General features: G+C 40.6%; 1 protein-coding gene across 1 annotated transcript in view; it reads left to right on the forward strand.

Moving 5' to 3' along the window:
• Positions 1-3,925: 3,925 nt before the first annotated feature.
• Positions 3,926-10,033, forward strand: part of Atp6v0d2 (ATPase, H+ transporting, lysosomal 38kDa, V0 subunit d2) — a 54,387-nt gene continuing 48,279 nt past the window's right edge. Inside the window, exon 1 of the mRNA XM_013512851.1 lies at positions 3,926-4,032. The gene's annotated coding sequence lies outside the window, so the exon portion shown is untranslated. The remainder of the gene's footprint in view (positions 4,033-10,033) is intronic.

The raw sequence follows: 10,033 nt of genomic DNA on the forward strand, positions 1-10,033 counted from the left end.
CTCACAGAATCCACAAATACTTGTGTTAACCCATGTGTCAGAAAAGATATTACACAGGGCCCAGGAGAACGGTCAAATGAAGAGGTACATGGTAGAAGGGTGATGGAGTTCACGTATCCTCTTCAGACATGCTGCCGTCCAGTCCAAGCATCTCTGTGTGTTCAGCAGTCAGAAACTCTCTTCACCCTATTTTCTTGGATTCTTGTGGAGGCTTGATTAAGTAAGCAAGGTTGATTAAATCATTAGTCACTGATTATCAACTCCACCTTCGGAACCTTCCTCCTGCCTGACCTGGCAGGGGCTAAAAGTCCCTATCTTGTAATCACCTGCTTGGTTCCCCTGACAATCAACCCCCAACCCTGAGGCTGTCCAGGACCCATGAGAGTACTTCACTAGGAAAAAAAAAGATGCTCCTATCACCCAGGAAATGCTAAGGAAGTTAGAAGCCCTCTGTCAGTAACTAAAGTGCAAAATCAAATATTGGGACAAAAGGTTCTCCTCAGTGTTCCTGTCTACAAGGGTTTTAGGAACTCTATTTATGAGCTGGGGACAGAGACCAACATATTTCTGTATTTCTCATTATATCACAATATCACTGCTATGGTTTGTGTCTGGGTGTCCCCCCAAAGCCTCATGCAGTCATGGGGAAGGCTTTTAGAGTTTGACTGATTACGGGTGTGAGAGCTACGCCAGCCCTGGGCAGGGGGATAGTTTGCATATGCAAGGGAGAGGAAGAGGCTGCTTGCTGCCATTCCTCCCTTTTGTGCTTGGTGCTTTTGCTGTGTTCACTGCCATGAGCTATTTGTAGCCCCTTGCCATGTGCCACTCTGCCTTGTAGCCAGCCAAGTATGGACTGAAACCTCCACAAACTGTAAGCGAAATAAACCTTTCCTTACTTCATTTTGGGCGTCAGGTATTTTGTTCCAGCAAGGAAAGGAAAGCAACCAAAACAATCACAAATAAGTAATAAAAGCATGTAAATTTGTAGTTTAAGGAGTTACTATTACAATTCACATTAACCCCTATTATTTCAACCTTAGATTAACAAAAGATTTGGAGGAGGAATTTGTTTTTTGTCTTTTCTTATTGCATTGCTTTGGATAGAACTTAGGAGTACTGGGCCAGGGATATGCTCAGCCACACAGCTCCTGCCTAGAACTTAGGAATACTCTACCCCGACCTACATTCCTACCCCTTTTTATTTCAGAGAGTCTTGCTAAGTTTTCCAAGCTGGGCTTGAGGTTGGTAGTCTCCTATCTCCACCTCCCAAGTAGCTAGAACTGTAGGTGTGTGCTGGCTGAATAGAGTAGTTGATCAGTAGCACTGCTTAGAATTGTTGATAGTAAGCAGATGCATTTTTAGACAACATAGCATTCATTTTCAATCCTCTACAGACATTGCTCTCTCTCACCTGCTCCCAGAGAATGCTAGTCCCACCCTCCCTTTCTTTTTTCTTTTTTGGTACCAGGAATTGAACTCATGACCTCATGCTTCCCAGGCAGGCCCTGCGCCACTGAGCTACATCCCCGGCCCCTCATCCCTTCTTTATAAGCCCCTGCCTCACCCCTCTTTGCAGATGCCCAGCTGAAGACAATCGCCTCGCCAAGGCCACCCCTCCTTCCAGCACTACAATGGCCACAAACAGAAAGCATAAAGGCTTGACTTTTTCTGTGATTATTCTGGGACAATTCTGAAGGCCATCTTGGTCCCAGACCTCCCTGTGGGTAGACTGAGGCCTTATTTGAGTCTGCACCAAAGCTCCTTCTGCCAGTCTTACATCCTTCTGCTCCTTTCCACAGCATTGATCCCAGGGGCCCTGGCTAACTGAAATCCTGAACTAACACGAAAATTAAAGGTAAAAATAAACAGGACAGTGCTACTTCCTAGGTAACCCAGAGTGTAATACCAAATTCTCATATTTGGGAAGAATTCAATAAAAAAAAGGTGGATGGAATGTATATTTCCTTGATTATTAGAAAGGTTTTGGCCATTCGTGCTTCTGTTTAAGAATTGCTTCTCCTGCGTCCTTTGTTTTTAGAGTAGAAGATGAGCATTGTTCACCCTCTCCACCTCGGTGCAGTCATCTGTCTTTGGTCAGTTCTTTTATTTTTTGGTCCCCCCCTTGCCCCCTCGCCTCCTCGCCCCCTCGCCCCCTCGGTAGCAGGAATCAAACTCATGACCTTGCACTTGCCAGGCAGGAGTTGTGCCACTGAGATAAATCCGCCACCCCTTTTGGTTGGTTTTTTCCTGTTTAAATTTGTTCTTTATAAATCAGAGATATTCATTCTCTGACTCATTCAGACCTACCCACAGTTCTATTCCCAGATCATTCCTACCAGATGATCCAGTCTATGGAAAAATACGGGTTTCACCAGTTACCTTCTGATAATTTTTAACACGTAGGTTTTTTTCCATTTCTCCTTTGTCATTTCTGCCTTTGCATGGCACTCAGAAGAGTCTTCTACACTGAATCGTTCCTGGTGTTGAAATCCACTGTGTAGTCAGTCTCCATTCTTTTCATTAAGTACTTGCTCATTTATTTTTGTTTAACAAAATTTCTTTTTAAAGTTTTTTTTACTTTTATTAGCGCATGTTTGCAGTACATAGTGATTTCATTCACTGCAGGGAACTGGTACATGTAAGTACACATTTCAATTCTTTTTCCCCCCTTTCCTGTCCTTCCTTTCTATTTTCCCTGCATCAGATTCATTCATTTATAAATCCTTATAAAGTTCATTATCATATACAGTAAGTCCCTGACTTAAAAAGGAGTTCCACTCTAGGAGAGCATTCCTAAGTTAGATTCATTTGTAAGTCTGACAAAGAGGGTCTTACACACCCTTGACACAAACATGCAGCGTATATGGCTTTGCGCTTCCTAGCCATCCCCTCCACATCACCACTGCTTCTCCTCCTGCTTGCGGCCACCCTGGGCTCTGACTGAGCTCTGCACCGCTGTACACTGTCGTACTGCACAGCAAGCACACAGCAGCACAACCATGACAATGTCTGGCAGACACGCGAGCTACTTCTGCGATGTGTTTGCATCTGTGAAGGTGAGGACTGTTCCTATCTGTGAAAAGTCCCACCTCAAACATTCCTAAGTTGAGGACTTACTATACACAGATTAAAAACCGGACTGAAGGGTGAAAAAACATAAAACACTTAAGACAGTTATACCAAGTTAAGGCACACTTTTAGATATATTATCTGCACTGGATTTTACTAATTTTCTCTCTTTTTTCCTTTCTTTTTTATTTTGTATTATTTATATATTAAGCTTTTCATATAAGAGAAACTAGAAGATAGTTAAGCTTGTGTTTCTAATTTACCTCATTGAAAATCATGATCTCAACCTGTATCCATTTTCCTACAGGTGACTCAATTTTATCTTTTTTTAATGGCAGAATATTACTCCGTTGTGTATAAATACCACATTTTTCTTCAACCCTCATCTTATCTTTTGATGGACATATAGCCAGTTTCCAAGAGTTAGCTATTTAGCGATTATGAATTGTGCTATAAACATGGGTATGCATACATCACTGGGGTATGATGTCTTTAAGTTTTTGGAGAAGACACCTAGAAAAGTGTCTAGAAGCTCGTTCAAATGGAATTCCTATTTTAGTTTTTTGAGGACTTTCCATACTGATTTCCACAGTGGTTGTGTCAGCTTACAGTCCCCCCAACAACAGAGAAAGATTCCTTTCTCCCCACAGCCTGACAAGCATTTGTTATTGATTGATTTCTTGATGGAATCATTCTTTCTGGAGTGAAGTGGAATCTCAGTGTCGTTTTAATTTGCATCTTTCAATTGGCCAGCGCTGCTGAGCCTTTTTGCATGTGTTTATTGTCCATTTGTATATTGTTACCTGAGAAGCGTCTGTTCATTTCAGATGCCCATATTTTTTACCACACAGATGCGGTAAGAGCATCAAAGCAAAAAGATCTTCGGGTTCAAGAGCCATCAGAACTGCCTTTCATTATTTCTTAAAGTAAAGCAGACTAGGAAAAAGACCATATCCTTCACAGGTAAATCTCACCCAAATCTCTATAACCCACTCACCACGCTTCTATGACCCAGTTGCTCTATCGCTCTACGTGTGTTAGGCAGTAGCCTGCCATCTCGTGGCCTAAATATGTAAGTACTGGTTTTCCCCTCAGAAAAATAACCTTGCACAGTTAAGTACATCTCTTAAGGTCAACTGAGATTCTTACGTTATATAAAATTACACATAGTTTATAAAGTACTTTTAATGTGGTGAAAGGAGTCATAAACTTGGAATCACAACATCTTTGTGTTATCCCCAATCCTGTCACTATCAATTTGTGATGTCTGTTTTAAAAAAATTCTTTAACATTGTGGAGCTGGGTTTCTCTTTCTTTTAAGGTAAGAGGGGCAATTTTTATGCTCCTAAATTCTCCGCCATTTCTGATATATTCTATAATTCTAGTCTATGTGGTCGTTAGCACATTCATATAAAAATTTTCTTTTCCAGAAAATTGAAAAATCACTTTGTGATATTAGAATTTGCCTGATCAGATATTTTTAAAAACAAACCCTATATCATGCATAAAAATAATTACAGTTCTATACAGTTCTATAAGAACATGTTTTGCTTTGCTAGGAAACAGCTATTTCTGATACTTGGAAATATCTGAAAATTTAATGAAAGGCCTCAAAAGGCCATGCATGTCTTCCCACTTCTGCTGCTGGTATGACATTACATCAAATGACCTCGGGAGGCCTTGCCTGTGCTCTGATTGTAAGACTTGTTAGTAACAACCCTTTCCTGGTTACAAATCTTTCTTCTGTGACATTTTTCTAGCCTTACAATGTAAAATAATGACCTTTCTTCTTATAATAACTCATTTTTCTTAGTTCATATTTTCTCTTAGAAACAATATTCTCAAAATAATGTTGCCATTTATTATTCCCACTGGTGAATTCCCCATCATTAGTTCATGTAATTACCACACAAGTGCCTGCCGTAACAAGACAGGTTCTGGGATCGCTGCCATCAAAATAGAAAAAAACTTAAAAGTGGGAAATATTTGGGGGTGGGGAGGAGAAAGCATTTCTTAGGCTACTACGTTTCAAAATACATATCAATTTAAAATTATAATCTTTTCACATGAAAAGAAATATGTTATAAAATGGTATGCATCTTATTACACTTTTGAAATGACTAATGTTATTGTCAAAACAATGTTCAAAACGATGCTCCTCCTTCAGGTTTTCAAAGGTGCTCGCTACCTAAACAAAAGGAACAACTGTCTGGGAAATGTTGGGCCAGACTTAAGCAGATTTTTTGGTTGGTTGGTTGGTTTGGTTTTTTGGTTTTATCTTGTGTTTTTTTAGACAAGGTCTCTCGCCATAGTCCAAGTTGGCCTGGAACTCCCTAAATAATTTGCCTAGGCTGGCCTCAAAGTCGGAATCTTCCTGCCTCGGCCTCATGTGCCGTGAGATTACTGGCATGTACTACCATGCCTGCTTTTAGAGTAAAGCAGTTTTAATTACTGAAGGATTGCTTGGAGTCTTTACCAAGTTAATATACACATTGACTGGCAAGATGGGATATACTACTGATCACATTTTCCAAACCTATAATCCACAGAAGCATCTTCCCCAACCCCAGAGCTTCTCTCAGAGTTCTTTAGAACAAGATTAAATTGCTGTGAATATGAAGAGTAAAAGAAACCGGGTTATGAAATAACGGAAAGGATAAAAATTCCTGTGCTCTTCAAGAGAAGAAAAGAGCTTGGTATTTATGATAAAGATCAAGGTGGAGGGACGGAGGCAGGGGTAGCAGAATTCTCTGACACTGAGTGAGATGTCTAAAAAGTCCCTTAAGACAAACAACTGAAAGCCACTTGTGAAACTCTGATCTCACGCTTCTCAAATTAAAACTTTGCGGGATAGATAAGTCTTACGAAAACTTGCCTGCTATAATGTTATGATGACCTCTTGTGGTCCAAGACTATAATGATCTTTTGAAAAATTCACCGTGGCATGGTGAGTGCAAAAATGTTGGTGTATCCGTAGCCTGATTCAGTTCTTTCCCAAACTGGTATCTGGCATCATCTTTTACCATAATGTTTCTTGCTTGTTTGTTTGTTTGTTTGTTTGTTTTTATAATGCTGGGGATTGAGCCCAGCTTTATACTAGGCGAGAGTTTTACCACTGTGCCACACCCCCAGCCCAGGGGCTAGCTTTTCAGGGTAGTTCTTCGGGAGATTTTTATCTCATATGTTTCTGTACTGTCAATTTCTGCAAAAAAGCACACATTGCACTAGTAGATAGAAAGATGATAAGGACAGAACAAAATATAAAACACAGGGAAAATGACCATCTTCCTCCAGTAATTACTCATTTTTCTGCAAGCCAGTATATAGAATTTGGATAAAAGTACTAATAAATGCCCAGTACCACAAAAATTATGAAAATTAAATGACTTTCCAGGATGCAATCAGCAAATTCTAAACAATGAAATTCTACCCAATTGTATGGCCCAATTTCTTAAAAATCAGAGGTGGGGCAGGGACAATGTAGCTAAAAGAAAATTAAAAGACATATGATCCAATTATCTCCTCATTCCAACAAACTATTAAAAAATAAACATGAAGCAATGAAGAAATTTTGAACATTAGCTGGATTTTTTTTTTTTTTTTTTTTCAGTTCTGGGGACTGAACCGAGGGCTTCACACTGAACTGCATTTCTAGCCCTTTCAAAAACTTTTAAATTTTGAAACATCTTACTAAATTGTCCAAATTGGACCTGAACTTGCGATCACCCTGCCTCGGTCTCCCAAATAGCTGGGATTACAGGCATGTGGCTCTGCACCTGGCTCATTGATGGAGTCTGATGATATTAAGGAAAACTAGGTATTCTAATAGACTCATGATTGTATTACAAAAGGATTTTTATCTTTTAAAGATACTGAAATATTTATGGATGAAATAATGCACTTTGGGTTTATTTCAGAATAATTCAGGCTGAGAGAAAGTAAGCAAAGCTCTAGCTCAGGGTGGGCAAATTATGGCCCAGAAGTCAAATCTGGCCCAACATGTGTGTTTGCAAATACTGTTTCACTGGGACCCGGTCATAGTCATTTATGTGTGAACTCCGGCATCTTCCCCACTGCAGTAGCAGAACTCAGTAACTCCAGCAGAGCTTGTCTGGCTCTCAGTGACTCAAATACTGGCTGTTTCATAACACACAGAAAAGCCCTCTTATCCCTGCTACGCCCAAACCAAGATTGGCCGTAATGATCATTACTGAAGCCAAGCATGCGGATTTATTACAGCACCATGTACTTTGCTGTATGTTTGAAACTTTCCATAGTAAAGGTTTTTTTGGTTTTTGGTTTTTTGTTACCTGATGATGTTAGAAAAGGTCTTTGAACTTCGACTTTTTTAAGGGTACCATACGGGGTGCACTCCAAGGTTACATCCTTCACGTGTTAAGGAACTTCCAGGGGCTTTTCCAGGGAGCCTAGGGCTACCACCCTGACACCAGCTCAGACTCAGCAGCCCTTCACCTTCCTTGGCAATGTGCCAGACACCCAGAGGACGGTGCTCAGACAGTAGCCTGGATCTCCTTTACTTCTTCACCGTGCTTTGACGAGCCTCCCACACCCAGAAAAAAAAAGATTTTGTGGCCAGAAAAATAGACTGCATAGGCCTGCAAAGACTATCTCTATTTCTTAGAAGAATAATTTGGTCCTCTAATGCTACAAAACTAATGACTCAAGCAAGTGTGGTGACACACACCCATAGTCCCAGCACTTGGATTAAGGTAGGAGGATCACAAGGTCAAAGCCGGCTTGGGCTACAGAGTGAGACTCTGTCTTAAAAAAAAAAAAATTAAAACTTTGGGAGCTCTTAACATTGACAGAAAGTCACCATAAAAGCTATATATCCCATATGGATATACACTATCAATAGATATGTACCTACGTTACACTACAAACCAAATACCCTTGCTCGGTATTTAGATACACGTCTCAAATACGCTGTTTCCTAGAGACACATGGATTGAAAGCTTCTGTAGGAGTAACCTGAAGTCATGTCAGTGAGCGACTCTGGCGAGTACAGAGAGCGCGTATTGAGTAGGTGCTCCCTGCTGATCGCTGCTAAGCACTGGGGCGAGAGAATCGGACAAGGCCTGCGGGACCTAATCCAGTGCGATGCCACGGGCGGTTGCTAGGGGCAGGAGGAAGAGCAGCAGCCGCTGCGGGAGGTCGCCTTGCGGAGCGCTTAGCACACATGCTCACACATGAGAAGCATTTGAAGAATTCCGCCTCAGTCTTCATAGCCACGTTATTGTTCCCATTTTACTCACGAAACCTCTGGTCTCAGACAGGGGAAGCAACTGCAGTGCACACCTGCCCACTGCAAAGTGCACTCTCCCGAGCATCGCGGCAGTTTACTCACTGAAACGCATTTATTTTGTTTTATTTCTATCGTAAGGACCTATTTATAATAATGCTCCAGATCTTATCACTATATTGGGGCTCCTCTTTTCTCTCATGAGTTAATTCCTTTTGATACAGGGTCTGGCTATGCAGTTCAGGCTGGCCTTGAGCTCACTTTGTAGCTCAGGCTGGTCTCGAACTCACAGCCATCCTCCTGCCTCAGCCTCCCGGGTGCTGGGATTACAGACATGAGCCACCACGCCTGGCTCATGAGTTAATTCCGTGTTTCACAAACCCTTGAGGCAGGAATGAGACGCCTTTTCAGCTAGGTTCAAAGGATAATGTGAAGGGAAGGAGAAATAGTTTGCCTGCCTCAGCCTTCAATTTCATAAAGCAAAAACTGTAGGTGTCTTCATTTTAAAGAATATCGGAACTTTTCTCTACCATAAATAAAAATGTGGTAATTAATATAAAATATGAAAGCCTATTTATATATTATGTTTATGCTCTGTTTCATTAATACAGCTATATAGCTTATGTATTAATATACACAATTGTTCATATAAACATTAAGGAACTTCTGCTACATTGCAGGTGTCATAATGGTTAGGATTTCTGAAAAAGAACCCCTATCTTGTAGACATAGATACCGAGTATTTACAAATAGAATTATATGGTGTCAGATCTATGCATCAAGGTAGTCCGGTATGAGAAAAGGTATAAAAAAATAAGCATTATCAAAATTTGTCATTTCTGAAGGTGATTAACAGGTATTCATACTAGTTTCTGTACTTTTGTGAATAACAGAAACTTTCCATGACATAAGATTTTATAAGAGAAACAAGCTTAAATTGAAAGCTCCTATTAGCTTCATAAATAAATAATAAATAAGTAAATGTAAAGTCTGACAAATTGACAAACTTATGTTGCACCCACCCACACATGAACAACAACAAAATCGCATTGCTTTGAGCACATGGAGGGCAGGACTGTCTAGAGGAAAAATTGCAAAGGTCTAGTGGTGTAAGTGTTTAACACCTGGCTCTCAAAAATGTGTGAGCATGTTTATTATAAATTTTATTAGTATAAAAATCACTCATCATTCAAGATACAAATAATAATAAAATGATACTTTTTATTGGAAATTCCACATGGCAAGGTGATTTCACAATGTGCTTTTACTGCTCTCTTGTTGTGCCAGCTGCTGAGCGGAACAAGCAGATTTAGGGTCCAATTTCTATATGGGGGGCTGCTCCAGCCTCTTTAAAAGACTGATGCAGCCTTCAGCATTGTTCTTTCTTTCTGTTTTAGCTAAGACTCTTTGGGGAAACTCAGGAGGAACTATCCACGCTCACCAAGTCACTCGGTCTTGCTCTCTTTGGTGACCTAGAGCTAACTGTACTTGTTGTAACACTAAATTCCCTACTCTGAAGCAGTCATGTCCCCCATCTTTCCTTTCTGAGCATGTGGGTGATAAGCTTAAATGGAGTATGCTCAGGAATGCCCCGAGTTGTTTCAGGTAATACATCTCTCTGGGCTCTTTGTCTTCTGTTTGTACTCACTGGCTTCACCCTCACCAAGAAGGGAACACCCTGCGTTCAGTTACAGTTGTCCT

The sequence above is a fragment of the Chinchilla lanigera genome, unplaced genomic scaffold (genome assembly GCF_000276665.1).
Source record: "Chinchilla lanigera isolate Chin_1 unplaced genomic scaffold, ChiLan1.0 scaffold00016, whole genome shotgun sequence".
Taxonomy (NCBI): Eukaryota; Metazoa; Chordata; class Mammalia; order Rodentia; family Chinchillidae; genus Chinchilla; species Chinchilla lanigera.